Source organism: Dermochelys coriacea, chromosome 6 (genome assembly GCF_009764565.3).
Source record: "Dermochelys coriacea isolate rDerCor1 chromosome 6, rDerCor1.pri.v4, whole genome shotgun sequence".
NCBI lineage: Eukaryota > Metazoa > Chordata > Testudines > Dermochelyidae > Dermochelys > Dermochelys coriacea.
Genome location: NC_050073.1, coordinates 120,094,301 through 120,117,392, shown reverse-complemented (window position 1 = coordinate 120,117,392; position 23,092 = coordinate 120,094,301). Strand labels below are relative to the sequence as shown.

The 23,092-nt window shown below is 43.5% G+C and overlaps 1 protein-coding gene across 49 annotated transcripts in view; it reads left to right on the top strand.

The window, feature by feature from the left end:
- FBXO34 (F-box protein 34) overlaps nt 1-23,092 on the top strand; it is an 89,909-nt gene that overhangs the window by 18,635 nt on the left and 48,182 nt on the right. For 9 of the 49 annotated variants that reach the window (XR_006282385.1, XR_006282386.1, XM_043517661.1 and 6 more), the window contains 4 exons: nt 8,986-9,062; nt 9,917-10,235; nt 10,487-10,605; nt 11,935-12,141. The gene's annotated coding sequence lies outside the window, so the exon portion shown is untranslated. Of the gene's footprint in view, nt 1-8,985; nt 10,606-11,327; nt 11,443-11,934; nt 12,142-23,092 lie in introns of all 49 variants that reach the window. The other 40 variants (XM_043517700.1, XM_038406451.2, XM_043517676.1 and 37 more) reach the window with 17 other exon arrangements.

Here is a 23,092-nt window from a genome sequence, read left to right as displayed (position 1 = left end):
CAGAATGAACTAGTCTTCGTTACAGATGATTCTCATCAATCTTCCAGGATAGATATGAGGTTGGGGATAGGGACATATTAGATTTAAAAAACAAACCAAAAAAACCAACATCTTTAAAGAGTAAGATGATAAATCTGAGTGAGTTTTTAGCATACTTATTATTGATATTCCCGATGAGAATTGCACGTGGAAGGAGCGATCTGATTCTGGATATGCCAGGCTTCTGGTCCTTTATGCCCAGCACTCAACCATCCATGTAATCCACATGGGCCATTTTACAACATATGCAGTGTTTCTTTTTGGGATGAAGTGCATTTCAGTTCTTTGTGCATATGGGCCAGAACTCAGGTGCCCAAAGTTAGGCTGAATGCCAGTGTGCTGGCCACTTTGGTCAACACTGGGAATTGCACTGGAGACCTCCAGAGCTGTAAGCATAAGTCTCTACAGCTGAAACTAAAGGACCAGGTTCTGTAGTGTGAGGCTGTAACACTTCATCCTGTGTGGACTGGGCACAGGGGAGATGTAATGTGCACTTAGCAGTGATTTAGACCAGTAACTGCCCATGGAAGTTAATAGGAATAGTGCATTTTTGAAAATCAGGTCTCTCTTATTTAAATACTTAAAGTTAGGCACTCAAGTCTGAAAATGTTGGCCTTGTTGTGTACCAGGGCTGATTCTGAGAACAGGAAGTGATCAGATCAAATAAACCAGCAATCTTCCTCTGTCTTGACAGTTATACCAAAGCAGGTATTCTGAAAATCAGTTTTCCAGACCAGACTTCTTTGCATCTTGTAAGCAACACCCTCAAATTTCTTCAAAGTAAATTTGGGGTGGGCAGGAAGAACCAAAGAACAAGATGAGATATTGTGTACTTTTTTTTTTTTTTTTTAAAAAGGGTTTATTTATCTTCCAACTCCAGTGACTTCCATTACTAAATAGATTAGCTCTGTAATGACATGACAATGGATTCTGATAGCCCTTCAGCAGCTGAGGTGTGGCTTGTGACACTTAATCTGAACAAAACTTGAACACACTTTCCCTCCAGTGATAAACTGTAATCTCATCCTATGAATGTCAGCTAGAGAACAAAGCTGCTTGCAGCTGTCATGACTCCTATCTGGGCTGCACGCTAAAAAATGGAGATGTACCTCCAACATGTGTGGAAAAGCTTTAAAACACTGTACCAATTTATCTGGAAACTGTCTTTGAAAGTTCTCTAAAGCTAGTGCTGCTCTTTGGCATTGATTTTTTTTCCACCAAATGCATCCGATGAAGTGAGCTGTAGCTCACGAAAGCTTATGCTCTAATAAATTTGTTAGTCTCTAAGGTGCCACAAGTACTCCTTTTCTTTGGCATTGAGTAGACTGAAGAAATTGTACCATGTTAAGAATGTCTTGGCTTGGGCATGCTTGTTAAACATCCTGAATCCATGGTTGCAAGTGTTCCAAATGGTTTGCACCTAAGCCAATACAGTTTGGGTTAGATCTGATTTCTGTAAGGCTAAATACCAGTTCAGTGTCCATGTGGGAGGCATTAAAATGGTTGAGTAAATCAGTTCAAATAGGACTTACTACTGTAACCACTGTGCTGTGAACTGTGGGATAGGTACCCAGAAGGCATTGCAATTGAAACAGCTTAGAATGTCACTAGTTTAGAAGCAGGGTGAAACCTCCAGTGGTTCAAATTCACGTGACTAGTGTGGTTGCATTGAATGTTTTGTGTTTAAACTGGTTCTACCCGATTACTTCAATTCTGTGGTGTAGACGTGGCCCCGGACACAAGAGGTTAGGTCAAAGAGGAATTACTGGGTAAAGTTTTAGAGGAGGCTTTTGTCTGCTTTTTGAAATGGAATAAAAGTGCATTTGTGCAGGTGGCTCAGTTCACAGACTTACATCACCCTGTGAACTCCTGATGAAATATTTCTTTGGAACTGGTAAATATTGCCCCATGGGTCAGTTCTTGTTACCTCAAGGAAACACTAAAAAAAATGTCTGGTTCCTGCATACTCCCATAAAAGACACTAATTCCTCAAACATGTCAGGAGACCGCTTTCTGCTGTGATATGACTGTTGAATTTCTCAGACACCATCCTAGACAAGAGTTCTGCTTGACTTTTTACATAATAAATCTTGAAAACATTGCACAAGTGTTTGTCTCACTCTGACTGGCTTTGACTTGAATGGGAATCTTGTGGTCAGGACTTTCAGATCACTGTGGAAAACTTAGCATATATTCCATGTGTTTTTCCAGTTCGGTCCCCAGCATAACTTAGAGCAGCCTCAGAGCTCTATTCCATCAGCTTATAACTACCTTTTTCACTTCATAAACTGCCTGTCAGAGTCTCTTGGCATGAGGAGCCTGCCTCAGACTCAGTGGAGGGTGCTGTTGGCTCTGATCTCCATTAGCTGGAGGTGTGGCGTATGAGGATGCGCTAGGATCAGGTAGTAGGAGCACAATAATATGCTGTCATCAGACATCTTTATTTTAAAGTTTGAGTTTACTCTTGAAGTGAAAGAAAATGAGCGATGTGTCTGATGCAAATGGCTATGCTGGTAACATTTGTTACAGTAATTTAGTGTCATTGCAGATCTTCAGGCTATGTCTATACTAGCACTTTTGTTCAGGGGCGTGAAAAAAACACAACCCTGAACGACATAAGTTTCACCAACAAAAGCAATGGTGTGGACAGCGCCATGTCGGCGGGAGATGCTCTCCAGCCATGCTACCACCATTTGTTAGAGTGGTTTAATTATGCTGACAGGGGAGGTGTCTCCTTACAATGGTGCAGCTGCAGCGGTGCCGCTGTAAGGTATGTAGTGTATACGTAGCCACAGTCTCACTGTGCTGACACTAGAATTCTGTGTAGGTTCAAACTTCTTCAGTAATTGCAGGTGATACTCTGAAACCTGATATTGTGATAGCCATGTTAGTCTGTATCTGCAAAAACAGCGAGGAGTCCGTGTGGCACCTTAGAGACTAACAAATTTATTTGGGCCTAAGCTTTTGTGGGCTAAAACCCACTTCATCAGATGCATGGAGTGAAAAATACAGTAAGCAGGATATATATTATAGCACATGAAAAGATGGGAGTTGTCTTACCAAGAGGGGGGTCAATGCTAACGAGCCAATTCAGTGAAGGTGGAATTGGCATATTTTCAATAGTTGACAAGAAGGGGTGAATACCAAGGGAGGGAAAATTACTTTTGTAGTGTTAACAAAGCCAATGCAATCAAGGTGGCCCATTTCCAACAGTTAACAAGACGGTGTGAGTATCAGCAGAGGGAAAATTACTTTTTGTAGTGACCTATCCACTCCCAGTCTTTATTTAGGCCTAATTTGATGGTGTCCAGTTTGCAAATTAATTCCAGTTCTGCAGTTTCTCACTGGAGTATGGGAATTTCAAAACCAAAATGCTCCACCAAGTTAGGACTAGCATTTGTATGATGACTTTCATCTAGATGTGAAGGATCTGAAAGCACTTTACAAACTGACTTAAAGACACAGCATGTTGGGGCTAATGCACACAATTGCAAAAATTGCCTTGGGATCTTTTAAAAACCATGTTATTGGGGCCTATGCTTAGTCTTGTTATACAGGCGAGTTAATTGAGAGCCTTTCTCTTATGAACGGTGGAGCGTCCTTTGCGCTGAAAAAACCCTGCCCCCTGAAAATCAGTATGCAAGTGAACACAAACTTTGTGGTCATGTTTAGGTACTGATTTTCAAAGAGGTTAGGATGTCTTTAGTGCAGTGGACTAGGAAGGAGCCTTGAGCAGTGAAAGTGCAATTCTCCAAATGCTGTAGTCTAGAGGGTCAGCTTGGTATCTTGCAGGGTGAGAAATGTTATATGGCTCTTGTCTGGTAGTGATGTCCTTTCCTCTGCATGGTGCCAAAGATGCCATAAAACCTGGTTGTTCCATCAGCCAGGTAACAGGTGGTTGTGGAATGATTATATCACCTTTCCTTAGCCATAATAGATACTTGCAGGGGCTAACCCATTTTTACCAAGTAGTGTGTGTGTGTTCCCATCATGCTATTTGTATCTACTATTTTGAATTTGTCCTTTTATGCCCACGTAAGCTGATAGGTGATCTGCCGGCCAGGGATGGTGAAATCACGCTTTAACCAGTGGCACAGCTCCATTTCTTTTCTTGGGGCTTCAGACCAAAACTGCACAACCTGAAACAGTTTCACCACCCTTCAGGGTCTTTTCTGGCTTTTGTCTCCAGGGTTTCACATCTCCCCCGCCAGTTCTTATTCCCTGCATAGAATGCCCTTTGGGTCTCCTTTGCCTGCCCCTTTGTGTAAGAGGCAGCAAGCCCTATCTGAGACTTTCTGCAGAACATATGCTAGGAGCAAGTACGGGACCTGCAACTGCAGCTTCCAGTGTAAAAGGCCAAGGGCCATAATGGATGCATTATGGCATGCTCATGTGCCCCAAGGTCCAGTGCCCTGTTTCAGTCTTTGCCTTCAGTGTGTCTTCCACAAAGCATCTTGTACCTATTCTTCTCAGGGGGCAAAACTTATAATGCTGACCTGGGGGGCCAAGAACCCAAGAAGAAAAGGAGTACTTGTGGCACCTTAGAGACTAACAAATTTATTAGAGCATAAGCTTTCGTGAGCTACAGCTCACTTCATCGGATTCTTTTTGCGAATACAGACTAACATGGCTGCTACTCTAAAAGAACTCAAGACACACAGTTGAGGTGTAGTGCCATGTAGACATGAAATGACTTTCTCCTTGTGGGGCCTGGATGCAATTCTCTATGTATCTTATGGTGTGTGGGGTATGTTTAAAAAAAAAAATCACTTTTCCTTCTCTCTCCCCACCCTCTTACCCTGCTCCCCCATCCATCTCAATTATTAGTTATAAACAAGGCCCTGTGTCGGGCTCATACAGCCTGCATTATGCAGCAGAGGCTCCAGTTATGCAGCAGGGCCTTGGATTCATTTTGATATTAAATTCGGTTTACTTAATGCTGCCTCAGAGTTTCAGCTCTCACTGTGCTACAGATTCCTGTACTGAAAAACAGGTGACTGCTATTGTAACAGCTGTCAGAAGGGCTGGGAAAAGGCTGAAGGCTTGGACAGTTGGTTTTCTTGGCACCAGGAAAGCATGGAAGGTGTGTTTGGGTTTGGAAATTGGGAGACAATTGAGGCTTTGTGCTGGAGAGGATGCATTTCTTCTTTCTCTCGTCCTTTTGGGTATGGGTGGAGGTGATGTTACATTTAGAGGTGGAGAGATTTGACTTTTGTTTTCTTCCCAAGTGCTTCTCGGCAACAATTTGCTGTCCTAATATTTGCCACTACATCCAGTAATGCTAGATAATCGCTCAAACTAGGTGTTTCCACTAAAGTGATTGGCAGTGAATTAGTTAATAGTGGCACTTGAACCATTCAGTTATTCAGAAGCTGATGTAAACCAGAGCTGAACCAAGCTCAGATTCTTTAGGCTTGAACAGGCTGTGGAATTTATTTATTACCGCACCATAGGTGTGTGTGGCAATAAACTATGGGTCCCCGCCCTGTGGTTTATGTTTTAAATTTGATAACACAGTGTGGGAGGATGCTGATAAACAAGAAGTGGGTGGAGGGGTTAGCAGAGGGTGAGGTGAGATCGTGAAATGCTGCTTGTCGGTTCCTCTTTTAAAAACTGTGGCGGGTCCAGGATTATAGCAAAGAAGGTCAGTGTTGGAGGAGAAAGTGTTGAGAGTGAGTCAGGGAGGATTGTGACGCTTCTCTTGTGGCACCTACAACTGTGAGCGACTGTCACCCCTCTCAGCCTCAGCAAGTGAGAGGTTTGCTGCTGCTAAGCTGGGTGTCAGCTCCCTGACACACCAGCCTATCTGCCTTGCCAGCAAACTCTTCAGGACTCTGTCAGGCCAGACCTTGACTTGCAGGTGCTAACCAGGAAAGCCCAATGCCCAAGTTCCCCAGAGATGTGTCTGCAGTGTCCAGTCCCTCTCACTCAGAAGTTACATTCTCTGCCTCCAAAGACCGTGTGCTCATCAGCCTGTTAGTTTAGTTGAGGACTCACTCTCCAGTTTAATACAATAACTTCTCAGTGATATGTAATAAAAGAAGAGTAAGTTTATCAAGAAAGAATAGAGATCTAAGTGCTAATTGGCCAGGATGAAAGGGACAGATATGGTACAAGTAAAACAAGACAAAACATGCTTTCTAGTGACTAAAACTTAATTTCAGCAAGTTACAATATTTGTCTGAGCAGGTTTCTAACCTATAATCAGTTTCCATCTACTGTTGCCTCCCAGTTTAACAGGATCCACTTTTTATGAACTCAAAGGCTGCTGCTCCCCTTTGTCCCTTAGGTGATGGATAACTCAAAAGTCTCTGCCCTTGTTCTGTTACCTCAAAGTTCACTGTCTCTGTTTCAAGAGCCCTGAAGGCTTCCTCGGGGTGCAAACTCAATCCCCCGTTGTGATTGTTAAGAGGTCATCTCCCCTGCTTGCTAGCTCCATGGCTTTGTTCATCTGGTAGCTCAATATACTTTTCCTTGGCCTCTGTGATCAAGCTGCTCAGACAGGTAAATACGCATTCCTTTTGTCGGGGGCAGGCTGGACTTTATGCACTGCCTGCCAAATGCCTTTTAAGAACATATTTCCAGCATGCAATTATATGTTTCTGTACATACATCACACAATGAATTTCAGGACCAGCATGTTACCAGTTTGCTTACAATACTTTGCACAACTTTTTTTAGATACAGATTATGACAACGGTGGTTTGTGGGCAATGAATGTGTCAGGCCTGATGTGAGTGATGGTATAGTGTGTCCTCTGCCAGTTGGCATTGAGGGGCTCCCAAGGACATAAGGATGTTCAAGGGCTAGGGGCAGTAGGTGATAGGTGTGGAAGAAGGCAGGGGAGCCAAAAAGTGAGCTGAAACGTCCAAAGTGTAAGAGGTAATCAGGGTTTTGTGGCTGGGTGACCATAGATGCTATAAAGGCAGGAACAGCACTGTGCAGGGCCTTTGCTGTGAGAATGAAGAATCTGATTGTGGTAGAGAAGTGTTTGGAAGTCAGTGCATGGCCCCAAGAAGGGCATGTGTTTGGTGCAAACAGAGGAACAGGCAAGGAAAATGATGGGCATCTTTAAAAATGGATGCTCTGCAGTCTTCCACGGAGACATTTATCCCGTCCACAGACTGACCAATGGATGCCCCTAGGTGCCCACACCTCTTGCGCTTTCCCTGTAGTGGCAGCACTTGTTTTGGAAGCAATGATGACACTGTTCCCCAAGTTCCTAGCTGACCAATGGAACTTTCCCTGGTGGCAGGGTAGCCACCCTTTCACTGTGGTAACTTGGCACTCTTGAGCCAGGTGTTTGGCAGCCCTCAATGAAGGCATACATTTGTCCGTGAGCAATTGTAGCTGTCCTTGGTGTTTTAAGGGAGAAAGACGTTGTGTCACTCTTTCTGGAGCTGCAGCATGCACAGGTGCAGCCAGAGGGAGGGAAAAGCAGAGGTGGCTTTTAAGCCCCCTTTGCACTTCCAGTCAGCCTAGAATCCTAGTGATCAAAACTGTCTGTGGTGTAATTTAGGGAACTGTCTGTGATGCCCAGAGTGGCTTGTAGCAGTGTGTTGATAGCTGTTCCCCACCCCCTATGCTGGTACTTGCAAGGGGCATGCACAAGGCAGCCTGTGGCTGTCCAACACACCATCTGCACTGGGGAAATTCTCCTCTGGCTGGCTGTGAAGTTCTTATGGAGCAGTGAATATGGATTGTAGCAGAGGGGAGAATCCCTCCCGTTGTGCCTTTGTGAGTATCTTTGAAAAGTGTTAAATTTAAGACAAAGGTAATATACCATTTTCAGTCAGATAGGGTGTGGTTCCACCTCTAGCCTAAGGCTAGACAGTTGCCCCAATGTCTTGCTGGTGGGTTTAGATCGCATTTCAGTAAAGTCGCAACTCTTTCCTCTCCTTTGAGCTGACCTTGACTGTCATTCATATATTGGCAATACCAAGCTGGGAAGGGTTGCAAGTTCTTTGGAGGTTAGGATTAAAATTCAAAATGATCTGGAGAAATGGTCTGAAGTAAATAGGATGAAATTCAATAAGACAAATGCAAAGTACTCCACTTAAGAAAGAACAATCAGTTGTACACATACAAAGTGGGAAATGACTGCCTAGGAAGGAGTACTGCTGAAAGGGGCCTGAGGGTCATAGTGGACCACAAGCTAAATATGAGTCAACAGTGTAACGCTATTGCAAAAGAAGTGATCATTCTGGGATGTATTAGCAGGAGTATTATAAGCAAGACACGAGAAGTAATTCTTCTGCTCTATTCCGCGCTGATTGGGCCTCAACTGGAGTAGTGTGTCCAGTTCTGCGTGCCACATTTCAGGAAAGATGTGGACAAATTGGAGAGAGCCCAGAGAAGAGCAGCAAAAATGATTAAAGGTCTAAAAAACATGACCTATGAGGGAAGATTGGAAAAAATGGGTTTGTTTAGTCTGGAAAAGAGATGACTGAGAGGGGACATAACAGTTTTCAAGTACATAAAAGGTTGTTACAAGGAGGAGGGAGAAAAATTGTTGTTCTTATAGGACAAGAAGCAATGGGCTTAAATTGCAGCAAGGGCGGTTTAGGTTGGATGTTAGGAAAAACATCCTGTCAGGGTGGTTAAGCACTGGAATAAATTACCTAGGGAGGTTGTGGAATCTCAACTGTTGGAGATTTTTAAGAGCAGGTTGGACAAACACCTGTCAGGGATGGTTTAGATAATACTTAGTCCTGCCATGAGTGCAAGGGACTGAACTAGATGACCTCTTGAGATCCCTTCTAGTCCTATGATTCTATGATTCATATGGTCCCTTCACAGTGGAACCCTCCAGATCTGTTTCCTGGTCAGTGTGTTCTCTGCTGTGCATTTGTTGATGTTTCTGGTGGCTCTTTTTAGTTTAAAGAGAGTGTTTGTTACATATTAATTGTCTGTGGTTCTAACCTCCCTCTTTCTTTTGCTCTTCAGAAATGTCATTCCCGGGAGTGTGCAAGAAACCCTAGAGAACTGTAATGTCTAAGCCTACACGGAGTGACAACTCTAAGGTACTTTTTTAATTGTTGCACAGTTTATTATGGGAATTGTTTATAGGTGCACATATCATTGCTCTCTGATTTCCTCTCCTCAGTGCAAACTCTTGGCATCCAACTCAAGGCCTCTTACGATTTTTGGAAGGCCTGCCATGTGGAGCATCATCTTTTCCACAACAGTGACCTTATCTCATGACTCCTGGAACTCTGAGGCCAAAAAAAGTGTCATTCCACAATAACAGGCCAGCAGGCAAAGCGAGCCATCCCTTGTAGATAAATTACAGCTGCAGGATAGGTCTGGGTTTGTGTGGGAACATGAGTGACCCATGTAGTGTCATCTACCCAAAGATATATCTGCTGTTCCAAGCTGTCACTTATCACTCTGGCTACCCTAGCAGACACGTTCTCCCTTCTGTTTGTATGGGCACACTGCGTCCCCTATAGTTGTCTCAGTAAGACCACATTTTGGGCTGGTATTTGCTGTCAGCCTTGGTGGTGGTCCCAGGTCAGGGTTTTTCACCTTCCTCTGCAGCGGGGGCACGGGTCACTTGCTGGAGGATTCTCTGCACCTTGAAGTCTTTAAACCACGATTTGAGGACTTCAGTAGCTCAGATATAAGTTAGGGGTTTGTTATAGGAGTTGGTGGGTGAGATTCCGTGGCCTGCGTTGTGCAGGAGGTCAGACTAGATGATCATAATGGTCCCTTCTGACCTTAGTCTATGATTCTATGAACTCCTGGACATCTGTGTAACAGAAGGCTTTTAAAAAATACTTTTCAGAATGCAGCAATCTCTTGGGGCTAACATTTTGCTAAAATTTAAATGAAAGGCCTTTTAATAACTGTTCCTGCCACACTTGTTAACTTTCAGATGCTAGCTTTCTCTGCTGCTTGATCCTGCAGTGATGCCATAATACTGAATTTTGGACAGCCCTCATCATTACCATGGCAACAGACTGATGTCACAGGCTCAAGGACTTGACTTCAATGCATGATCATGCAGAACCTGGTTTGTGAAGGAGAAAGCTGACTAACAGACACCTGAAAAACAAGCAAGGGGAAGCAAGGTGTTTCAGTTTGAAAATCCCCCTTTTTAAAAGGCAAATATGAATCTGGTTACATCTTAGAGACGGGAATGTTTTGCATGGATGGATGGACGTTCTTAGAATTGATATGCTGACATTTCACAGGTATCCTGTATCTTTTTTAATCTGAGTGTTCCTTCTCGGCTGAGAAACTTACTTTTTAGTTTAAGACCTTTTAGTGCACCATTTTAAGACTCTTTGTATCTTGTGAACATAGTGAGAAAAATTCTGCTTAGTTAATATATTCAAATAATTAAATTTGTTTCCTGAAGCTTTTATTTCACCCGTAACGTTTGAAAGTGAAAGAGAACGCTGCATCTGCATTATGGTCACATTTTCCTATATCCTATTCGCAGATTCCAAGATTGTTTAACGTGGTCTCCACCCATTTCATTTGGCTGCAACCTTTGCTCCCATGAAAGCAAGGCTGATTGTTCTGAATTGCTGTGTATATGTGCTTTGGCACAGCATAAAGGTACCTACAATAGCACATCCATTGTCTGGGGGGGGAAAAAAAAAAGAAGCTTGCAGTAATAACTACAAATAAAAGGGTGCAGTGCTGGGGCAAGACCGATAATGGTGCTTTTCCCACCCATTATGTAGAGCAAACTCATAACGCTCTTGTCTTTTGTGTGAGCTCTTAACAGTGATCTAGGATTTAGTTTCATTAATAGAGTAATGGTGGACTAAAGTATTTGCATAGTTCATTGCTGTGCTTCTAAGTCAGTGGCTCTTAACCTTTCCAGATGACTGTACCCCTTTCAGGAGTCTGATTTCTCTTGCGTACCCCCAAGCTTCACCTCACTTAAAAACTACTTGCTTACAAAATCAGCCATAAAAATACAAAAGGGTCCCACACACTAGTACTGCAAAATGGCATACTTTTTCATTTTTACCATATAGTTATAAAGTAAATAAATTGGAATATAAATATTGTATTTACATTTCAGTGCATAGTATATAGAACAGTAGAAACAGGTCATTGTATAAAATTTTAGTTTGTACTGACGTTGCTAGTGCTTTTTATGTAGCTTGTTCTAAACTAGACAAATATCTAAATGAGTTGATATACCCACTGGAAGAACTCTGCATACCCCCAGGGATATGCATACCCCTGGCCGAGAAAAAGCTTATGCTCAAATAAATTTGTTAGTCTCTAAGGTGCCACAATTACTCCTTTTCTTTTTGCGAATACAGACTAACACGACGGCTACTCTGAAACCTGCTCTAAGTCACTATCTCCTGAATGTGGACTGTTCGGCTCCTCACATCTGAGGATGGGAGACCTAAAAGCTCTTGATTGCACAATGAAGTATTATGCTTTTATTTGCATGCCTTGGACAGGTTTTTACCAAATGGACTTGCTGATTTAAGTAAAGCATTTGCGCTTGCAGTTAGCAGCCTGCGCACCTCCCTGAAAAAAAATAGTGCTTATGTGGGTGGCTAATATAGTCTTGAGTAGTTTCATTCCATTCTGAGCTACTGAATGGATGGCCCAGTGTGTCATATTGCTACAGGATCTGATACAGGTGACTGAGAGTTGTTCATACTGAAGAGCTCGAAAAAATGACTGGGGCACACTTTAAGCACTTGTGCAGCCCATCAGTGTTCCCTACTGCTGAAGTCCTTTTGCAGGAACTCTGTGAATAGTTTCTGCTTAATATAGTTACATTAGAACTACTGTAGGCAACCTTTGGAAAGTACCAGTTTTTAAATGTTTCATTGTACAGTATTTGATAGGGCAAAAAAATTTCAAGCTGATCACTTTGAGTTTAGAAAAATGAGCAGAGACTTCTTATTGCAGCACAATCTCCTTCAAGAGCAGGATGCCATAGAATAGTAATAAGCAAGGAGAATTATCGGCTCAATTGGGAGGCTTGGATTGAGGACCTCATCTCCAGCTTCAGGGAACAGGAAGTACCACGAGACCTGGGGCTTCACATTGCTCCGCAATGACCAATCCAAGAGTAACATTCATGGGCTATGAAGAGTCCTGTCAGCCTTCATCCAGGTGAGAAGGTCATTGTGATATGACCCTTTAAGGGAGGAAAGTTTGAGGAACCCAGAAAAGTGTTTAAAAAAAAAAAAAAAGTTTGGGGAGGTGAGGAAACTCAATATGTACAGAAGTCCAATCTTGCAGTGTTCTTATTACTGTTGAAGAAGCTGTATGAACCAGACAAATGTAGGGACACCCAGCTTTTAAGTGAAGGGATCCTGGAAAGCTGCTATCTGATCCCTTGAGTGTTTGGAGTAGTGAGTAGTTGCTTTGGCCTGTGGATATTTTTCTAATTGAAGGTGTATTATGTGATGACTTTGTACTTTGGCAAAAATGCATGTTCTGTAAGTGCTTAAGAAATGTCTCTTGGATTGTTTGTATGAAGAACCATGTAAAATAGGTTGGAAATATTTATTTGTCTCTTGTTTTTGAGGTTTGTGTAAAATTATACAATTAATGCAAGAGCAGGGGATGCGGCTTCCTAAAAAGGAAAGACCTGACAGTGGGAAAAGAAAAGGGGTGAAAAAGGCAGAAGTGAAGAGGAAGGATGGTTCACCGGGTGTTTATTCAATAAAGACCTCATCAGATGGGAGTGTGACAGATTTACAATGTGTAACAATAGATTACTGATCTACATCTCCAGGAATAAAAGCCACGGATTTTCAAATTGTTGAAACTCGTGTTTTAAAAAAAAATGACTTGTGTGTAGTTGTTCTTAGTAATCTAGTAATCCTTAATGAATGTATGAAGTAAACTTTGGGGAATTCTTCTCCTGTCCCTGTGCTATACAGTATTTTCTTTGGCATCTGGTAGCTGCACGTGAAATTATTAAAACTGAAAGCTTTCTGTAAAGCCAGTTCACTTTTGCCATTTGTTTACTTTTTTCATCCTGTCACTTGGAGCAGTCAATTTCACTTCTTAGTTCTCATACTGTGGCTGAATGCTGCAACGATAGGGTGGTGTAGACTTCAGGTGAATAATAATTCTCTAAAAGTAAAGAGTATGCAAAGAAATTTTGAAAATACATTTTTTCACTTGACCAAAAGTTGTTTTTTTACATACCCTAAATTTTGAGCCTACCCTGACCCAACTGTGTGGCTTTAAAATATTTCCCCCTTTTCCTACCTTTAAAACCAAATAATTCGTTACTGCCAGTATGCATTGGCCTGTCTACTTAGGATGTGGTTATACTTCCCCAGGAATTGCACGAGCAGTGTTTCAGCACAGGGATTTCTCTTGCTCCAGCACGTAGTTTCATTTCTCTGTAGTGTTTTGAGAGGCTGTAGGGTGGGATGCAGCTACAATGAGTTTTCAGTTTCCTATCAGTGTGAATGAGGAGGGGCTGTTTATAGTAGTGATGATAAAAAGAGTTATTTGGAGGTTAGTCAGTGGTACAATTATCAGAGCTATGAAATAGTGGAGGAATAGCTCAGAATTGAAAAATTAAAAAGACTTAAAAAAAAACCCCTGTTTGTTTTTTTTCTTGCGGGAGAGGTTTGAAACTTTTTTCCTGCAAGCTTGTAGAACACTAATGAGACATGTTAAATGTTGAGAGATTGAGTTGATACAACTTGATTATTGCTCTAGCAATGTTCTTTCATGCTAGTAAAATTCAGTTGGCTTTCAGAAGAGGGATTTAGTTGTGATTTGTTGCCTAAATCCCAACACAAGAAGCAAGCACTCTGAAGTTGCATTTTTATTCTGTCTCTAGTGTTATGTTCTCACATCATGCAGTAAATCTCTTAGAGTATTCATGTACAGAGAGACCTAAAAATGTGTTGAATAATTTCAAAGTGATCCTATTGCCCCTATCAACTTAAATCAGGTCCATTTAAACAAGCCTATTAGAAGTAGTTTCAGGTACTTTATCTGCTTCTGAATCCCCTTGCCAGTTTTTGTTTTCATTCATTTTTCCTCCTCTTAAAAATTCTTTTGATCTCCTCTGTTCTGTGGGTTTCTCCTCCTACATAGAAGATATTGACTGACCCTACAGGGAAAACAAGGAAATTGACTATACACAGAGTTCTGTTTTCTTACATTTGATATCTTTTTATTTAATCTTTCAATTAGTCCGTCTACAGGTTACTTGGAATAACAGTAGGGACAAAATTTTCAGACAGATACACTTTTTAGAAAAGCTGGAATCTCTTTAAATTAGTAGGTTTCATAGTAGCAGCCGTGTTGGTCTGTATTCGCAAAAAGAAAAGGAGTACTTGTGGCACCTTAGAGACTAACAAATTTATTAGAGCATAAGCTTTCGTGAGCTACAGCTCACTTCATCGGATGCATTTGGTGGAAAATACAGTGGGGAGATTTATACACGCACACAGAGAACATGAAACAATGGGTTTTATCATACACACTGTAAGGAGAGTGATCAGAGTGTGTATGATAAAACCCATTGTTTCATGTTCTCTGTGTGTGTATATAAATCTCCCCACTGTATTTTTCACCAAATGCATCTGATGAAGTGAGCTGTAGCTCACGAAAGCTTATTCTCAAATAAATTTTAGTCTCTAAGGTGCCACAAGTACTCCTTTCCTTTTTGCGAATACAGACTAACACGGCTGCTACTCTGAAACCTGTCATAGCAAATGGGTAGACTTTTATAGTATGCTAAAGCCCTGCAGTGGGACTGGGATCCCATGGGTCCTGCAGGACCCACTGCCATAATAATGGGAGTGGGTAAAATGTTCTTTGTTGTGGGTGGGATTGGGTGGTAAAAAAAATAAACTGCGATAATTTGTGGAAAAACACTAAATCTCTCATCAGTTTGTCATAAATAGAATTTCAGCGATGTAGAGCAAGTTTTTCTTTTTTTAAATAAAGATTTTAATAGTTAAATTTAGGCGAGGGATAGAAGCAGATTTGATGTCATAACAGGAGTTCAAGTTTTGGGTTTTTTACATGGTTTAAGCAAGATTTGTTAAATTATTTTAGTGGTAAAAATTGTGTCGGAATTCTGTGTGTGTGTGTGTGTGTGTGTGTGTGTGTGTGTTAAAAATAACTTTTTTTTTTTTTTTAAAGTAGCATGGGGGAATCTCTCTCTTGCGAGATTTGTGAGATCTAAGGTTTTTGCAGGTGGGAGCAGGATAAAAATGCAACAATGCAGGAGTGGGTGAGAGTGGGTATTGTGGGGCTGTGTGGGATTAACAAATAGTCCAGGGCAGGGTTTCTGATGTGCTGCACATTTTTTTTTAAAGTATAAAGGGAGGGACACTGAGTGAGATTCCTCTTAATTCATCTACTATCAGAATTCCAGTGCAAACTAGAAAACATCTTTAGTTGAAATTTGGATATTATTTTTTCAGCCTTTTTTTTTTTTTTTCCTTTCCAAATAATGAAATTGCAATTCATGCTGTTTGTATGGTAGTTGTTAGTGCTTGGAACAGTTAGAAGTTTAATCATCTAAGTAGTTGCTAGTCATGATCTTGTGGTTCCTAGCTCTAGGTTTTTGTGGCTCCTGTTTTTCTTTTTTTTTAAGAGCCATGAAGTTTATAGGTCTTGAAATTGACTGTTGCAAAGGGCAGTTGTAAAATCTGAACCAATAATGTCAGAAGATACTGTACTGAACTTTGATCTTTGCTGCTGTTATGCTGTTGACTTGCTCCTCAAAAAGGCTTATACACAGTTGAACTTTTTTTCAAAGGACATCTATCATGTTTTCTCCATTGAAAGGTTTATAGAGAATCTGACTGATAATTGAGTAAGGTATGACTTTTAACGGAGGTTATCGCGTGCCTCTGTTTTTATCCAACATGCAACATCTTTAAGATGAATTTAAGCTTGTGGGCACATATCCGTGCTTTTGAATGCATGTTACGCTGCCGAGTCCTTGTCTGTGTGGACAGCCCCTCTGTCTGGGGTGGTTGTGGCAAGTAGCTTTGCACTGGTGGGGTTGTCAAGTTGTGCTTAGTGCAGTTGGGGATCCCATCCGTGTGATAACACTACTAGAAGAATCAAGCCCCGTGTTTTCTGCTTTGACACCTCACTAACCTGTTCCCTTTTTCATGCATGTGCTCTGACTTCATAAGCTGATCCTGTGAAGTTTGTATGTAGGCATCCTCGGTCTGTGTCTAATGGTACTTAGAGAATGTGGTGCCACATGGACATCTCAGAGCCTGATAATGTGAGGTACTGAGTCCCCCCGAGCACTGTGGAGTTTTGAACCCTTAATGAGTGGGTTTTGACTGTCTTCAGTGTGCAATCTGTCTGATTGGGAACCCGTTAAATTCTCGTACGTGTACTCTGAATGTAAAACTGCACCAGCACCATATGGCTGAGAGTCTGGGGCATTCTAGTTCTTCTTTGAGTGATTGCTCATGTCAATTCCAATTAGGTGTGCGCATGCCATGTGTATGGCAGCCGGAAGGTTTTTCCCGTAGCAGCACCTGTCAGGTCGATCCAGGTGCCCCCTGGAGTTGTGCCTCCATGGTGCTGAATATAGGGCCTAACTGACCTGCCGCCACCATAGTTCCTTCTTACCGCCTATGATGATTAGCAGGAACCCTCATTATCTCTTGCTTTGCAAGAGTACCTTCTCTAGCAATCTTGAACTTTTTTCCTGTAAATAGGTTATAGTACTAGTTAATATAGTATAGTTGAAAAAAGTTTAATTGGGGGGGTACCTGCCCTCCTTTTCTCCCAGTACCGGGGCATGCCCTGTGCAGCGTGTGGCAAGTCTATGCCAAGAAGTGACCCGCACACTTTCTGCTTGAAGTGTTTGGGGGAAAACCACCAGAAAGAATGCTGCAAGATCTGCAGCGAATTTTGTCCGAGGACTCGGAAGGAGAGGAATCAGTGCCTCAAGATCCTTCTGATGGAGGCTGCTCTCCTAGGATCATGTTGACTCCTGACCCTGCACAGTCCGGGCCCCCAGCACTCCCCTATCAGGGAAGGCCTGTGATCTGCAGTTGCCTTCCATGCCGAAGACGTTCGAGGCTGCCAAGGACCTCATTGCCTTCATGGCACCTCTCCGAGGCGAGACAGGACACCAAGCTCATTGTCAGTGGCACCTGTGAAACCCTCAGTGCCTTCCAGAGGCAAGCTGCCGATGGTACCATGCCAGTCGTCATCTCCTCGGCACCGGTCTCCAGTACTATCCACCAGTGGGCGGATAGGGAAGTCGCATCGGTCCCCGAATTTGTCTCCGCTCTTGGGCATCGCTGCGCAGTTGGTTCTCTTATAGATATTGGAGTTGGAAGCAGAATCCTATAGATCCAGGAGAAGCAGATGATCCAGGACAGACAGACGTGGACATCAGTAGCTTCTTCCGGGGCCCTGACCTGGTCAGTGGCAGGCTCCTGCCCAGTGGCCTTTCTGTACTCCCTGGGCTTTCCACCAGGGTCAGGACCAGAGTCAGAGATCCTACTCCAGGTTGGTGTTTGTGGCCTCAGTATCATGGTGGCCTGAGTATTATATGCGTCTTCGGTATCTCACGTGGAACAGGACCAAATGCTTGCTGTGTCAGCACCAACTGCACCGGAAGACTGGGTGCTGCGAGATCCCCTCAGTGCCAAGGGCAGGGAACAGCTAGGGCCTTGTCCCCGCCTGATGAGGTAATGGCGGGAGTGTTGATGGTCCCTGCCCTGCAGGACAGCAGGATGCTCCAGCAGGTGATGCGGAGGGTGGTGCAGAACCTGGGAATCCAGGCCGAGCAAGTCGTTGAAACATCAGACCCCAGGGTGGACATTCTCGCTCCCTCTGTTCCCTCCTGTATTGCCTTGCCACTCATTAAAACAATACAGGATACCACCAAGACCCTGTGGCAGACCTCCCGCCTCCTTACCACCAATGGCACCTATACACTCATCCCTCACCGGACTCCCTAGTGATGGGGGTGGCTAATGAGCAGGAGCGCCAAGGTTACCAGGGATCCTCCCTGAAAAACTGGGAGGCGAAAAAGCTGGACCTCTTTGGGAGGAACATTTATTCTACCAAGGGGCTCTAGCTCTGACTTTCTAATCACCAGGCTGTCTTCAGCAGGTAGAGCTACAACTCCAGTGGAGCGATAGCAAAATTTACGGAGCTGTTGCCATAGGACTTCAGGGCAGAGCTCTCCTTGGTAGAGGAGGGTAAGCTCATTGCCCAGGCTTTGCTGCAGGCAGCCCTTGATGTGTCTGATTCGGCCACCCGCACCATGGCCTCTGGAGTAGCCATGAGGAGGAGCTCCTGGCTCCAAATCTCAGGGCTCCCATATGAGGTCCAACAAACTGTCCAGGACTAGGGATGTAAATAGTGTTTTAAAAAAAGTAAACATTTTAAACTATTAAAATTGTACCAGTTAAACGTTTAACCATTGGGATCCGCTGTCAGCCCCAGGGACTCCGCTTGCTGCTGGCCCCATGCACAGCCCTGGGCAAGGGGCTGGCAGCAGAGTCCCGTAGCGGAGTTTAAACGTTAACCGGAATACCTGACGGATAAGAATGATGCTTATCGGTTAATCGGTTAACGTTTTACATCCCTATTCAGGACCACCTCTTTGAGGGCTCGATCCTCTTTTCAGAAGAGATGGACTCACGGCTTCATAGCCTCAAGCACTCGAGGGCCAGCGTCAAGTCCCTTGGTTTGTACACTTCGGCCACACAACATAGGCATTTTAAGAGCTACAACCTCTGCATTATTTTTACCACCCTCAAAACTTGCAAGACTTTTCTCGGAGGCAAAATAGGAACAACAGGAAGAGGTCTCACTCTTCATCAGCCCAGGTCTCTGGGCAGGCCTAATAGTCTGCAGGCCAGAAGCAGAATATGTGAAGGTGCACCCAGGAAGCGACACATCAGTCCAGACTCTGGATCCATTGCTCTTTACCTTCTCGTGATGACTGTCCTGTTTCTACCTTTTGTGGGCCCGAATTACGTTGGATTGCTGGGTACTCTGCACGGTAGAAAGGGGATACTCGCTCCAATTCTCCTCCCTCTCTCCCTTCCACCCGTCTTCCCCGTCCCTCTTTAGGGACCCTTCTTATGAGCAATTCCTCATGCAGGAGATGCACTCGCTCCTATCGCTGGGGGCAGTGGAAGAGGTTCCTCAGGAGCTGAAGGGCAAGGGGTTCTATTCCTGGTATTTCCTAATACCAAAAGCCAAAGGAGGCCTCAGGCATATCCTAGACTTGCAAGACCTCAACAAGTTTAATGAAGAAACTGAAGTTCCGCATGGTCTCTTTGGCCTCCTTATCCCTTCCTTGGATCCAGGGGACTGGTATGCCGCCCTCGATTTGAAAGACGCTTACTTTTCATATTTCAGTAGCGCCATCCCACAGAAGGTACCCCAGGTTCATGGTAAACCTCAATCATTATCAGTTCACAGTCCTTCTGTTCTGCCTGTCAACGGCTCCTCGTGTGTTTACCAAATGCATGGCAGTCATGGCTGTATTCTTATACAAGCGTCAGGTGCAGGTATTTCCGTACCTTGATGACTGGCTAATCAAGGGCTGAGTTAATCAAGGAGGAGTATGTGTATGGGGGGAAGAGAGGGGGGAAAGAGTAGTTATGGTAGCTTGGATACTTTCATTGTGAAATACAATAATTCTGCATTTCCTGGTTTCTAATACTTTCTTTGTCTTTAAACTCCTCCATTCTTTAGTTAATTCTAAATTTTTTTTCTACTGGAAAACCTGCCTGTCATCTATTTCTGCGGTATTACTTGCATGCATATATATATATATATATATATATATATATATATATATATTGTGTGTGTGTGTGTGTGTGTGTATGTATATGTGTGTGTACCATATTCAAAAAGTAATGCAGTACTCCAGACTTCATTAAAATTGGACAGTTGGGAAATACATAAGTCAAGGCTTCCACAGCAATGTTATTGTAGTGGGTACTTTCTAACCTTTATAGCATATGTTTAACAACATATAAAAAAGTATCACACTACACATTAAACGATTTTAAACAGGAGAGGAAAATATTGTGCTGGAATATAGCGGCTGCGTTGACATTTCTGGTGCAGTATTTTTAAAACTGTGACCATAGCAATGCACTAACTTTTTTTTGCTTTTAGTTTCCGTTTTTTAAAATTAAATACTAGTTGAAAGAAGGAAATTGAATCTGAAGCTTTGTCTTGCAGAACTTTTCAAAGTCCTTGCTCCGGAGCTACTCTACTTGCAAAGCTAGTAGGCTGGGTTGTTACTTGGCCAAAGCTTTAAAAGCCAAATAAATTACATTAAACTACTCTAAGAACTTCTTAGTTTTTAAAATGAATTAACCAACTGCAACAAGATGCACACTGCAATACAAACTGATAGTTTTATATTATGGAACATGGTCCTGAATTTGAAAATGTCCATAACTTAAGACACATTTTCTTTCAAACCTAGCAAAGTATAAGCAGGTGGAGAACTGCTTATGTACCAAGTTTGAAGTTTCAGAGGTCAGCTGTTTTGAGATAGCTTTGCAAAATAAAAAAAATATTAGATTTCCATTAAAGCATTGGGTGGGAGCATTATCTCTTTCATAACTTAAATCCTTTCAAACTTTCATTCAGATCTTCCCAGAGCAGACTCTAAGAATGGCAAATTCCAGCACAACCTTGTTTGAGAAAGCTGTTAGCATGTAAAAATGGGGAGGGAGATTATAATAGAAAGACTATTCAATTTAAACTAAAGTAGTAATGTAACTGTTTGCACAAGTACTGTAAAAGTTTTGTCTGACCATTGCATAGTTGTTGGTACTTGGTAATCTGGTATCCATGTTGGTGTATCCGAGACTTACAGGAGGCCCCTGGGAAAATTTGGATGCTTGGCTGTGAGGGGCAACATAATCTGACATCTCCATGTTGGGATGGTTGAATGAGTTGGTGTGGATGAAAAGATTTATTATACTTTTGGCATAACAAATGGTGTTAAACAGGGTTGTGTTTCCCCTCCCCCAGCTGTGATTGGATGCTTCTTCACAGCAGTGTGAGATGGGACAACTCATGACATAACCTGGGGAGAAATGTAAGATTCCACTTAGTCTGTGTACAACAGCAAAGGTGTCAGAAGGATATGTTCTTCAAGTAGCCTCCCTAAGAGTGCTCCATTTCCTTTGATTGGAGATCTTCCATTAGCAACATCCGTTGGGTCTATGCATGTGCTTCATCTATCCCCGTGCCGCACACTGAGGATATATAGGGCTGTGCGGGCGCACCACCCTCAGTTCCTTCGCTAACACCTTCGCCTGAGGTGGAGCTCTAGCGAGTCTGCCTTCTGCATGTCTCAGCATGTTTTGCAGTTGTTCTGTATTTAGTTTACTGTTTCTTGTCGGCATGTTGTTGTCAGTATTGGATTTAGTTAGATAGCAGTGAGAGGTCTGGATTTTTTCCTCTCCCCCCCCCCTTTTTTTTTTTCTTTTTCTGGGAAGCTTATTTGTCCTGGCTGGGTATGCCAGGCTCTGCAGGTGGTTCTTTGAGTAGATGCAGCTGTGTATTCCACTTAGGTGTGTGCACGCCCAGCACACTGGGGCTGGAGAATTTGCCTAGAAGTACCCTTAGAGGGGTGGTGCTCACACCTCGTGGCTGTAGCCTCTCCCCTGGCTGTCTGAAGTGGCACTGCGCTGACCCCCCCAACCTCCCAGTTCTTTCTTACCGCTAGTGGCTGGACACCAAGCTCTGTGTTGTTTTCAGCCTCACAATCTGCTATACAGTGACTTTTTTTCTAGTTGTACGTAGTTAATTAGTAGTTCTAGTACGGTGTTAGACCTATTATTAGTTGGTTGTAGTTTGTGTTGATGCCCTCACCAGGGTTTAAACATTGTCCATCATGTGGGGGAGATCTTAACAATAATCCCCACACGTGATGCTTGCTGTGCCTAGGCAAAGGCCATGTCAAGAAGTGGTGTTCAACTTGCAGATGGTTCATGAAAGAGACTCATGTGGTGAGGGATCTTTGTCTTAAGTAGCACTGGCTCAAACAGGCCACGTGGCTTTTTTTGGCACTGAGGCCCTTGTCAGATTGGAGGTTGCCCTTGTGTTCTGAGTGTGTTGTTGCCTTGTGTCCTGGTGCTGGCACCTCTCCAAAGAGATGGAATCTTTCCCTGTCGAGGAAAAGGTCGCAAAATACTGACTGAGGTTGCCCCAGCTCCTGTGGAGACTCATCTCCTTCCTACAGAAGGAGCATGGATCGGGATGTGGTGAACGCTGCTGCTTGGGATGACAGCGATTGACAAGACCTGCTCCCAGCACTGTGCAGGGAGATCAGAGACCCCATACCGTTGACTCCAGTTCTGGCCCCAGGATGTCCATCGAGTCTGATACTGACGAGGGTGATGCTGACGCCAGCTGTTTCTGTGCTCGCGGCATATCGGGCAGCAGTGGACTTCCTCTGACCTGACCTCTCTCTTGGTCCAGGACTTTGTCAGGGCTGCATCCTTTATAATCCTATTGGCTGGGCGGGCTGCTCAACCCTGTGGATCTGTTGGCCCCACACCCTGTTGTTTCCTTTCCATGGTCAAAGGAAATGGGCCGGTACTGGACTTGGCACGAGGAACCTCTTCAGTACTCCTGTGGCTGGTGCTGCCAATGTTACCATGGAGCAGTCACCACTCTTCACCTCAGCGATGTTACTTCAGTTTCGATGCTGACTTCAGGGTTGACACTACTCTTGGCAGTGGAAACATCAGCAGTACAATTTCCACCTTCAGCACCAGCCCCTTCCTCATTCTGGGCTATGGGCATGTCGGACTGGCTGCTCGCAGCCTCAGGGCTTGTCCCAGGTTTTGGGGGAAAGCAGTGGGGCTGCTTGGCATCTGAGTTGGGATCTTACTTCTCCTGCTCTCTATTGCTTGACCGAGGACTGTTCGTGAAATGTAATGGGAACCAGGATTGGTGCTTGTCTTGCGATTGGGATGGGGGACCCTGGCCTGAAGCATACTATCTATATCAGTGGCCTAGATGAAATCTGTAGGCTGCCCATTGGTCGCAGAGGTCCTATTCCTTGTCTCGCTTGCAGCCGAGATTGCTAGTGTCAGTTCATTAC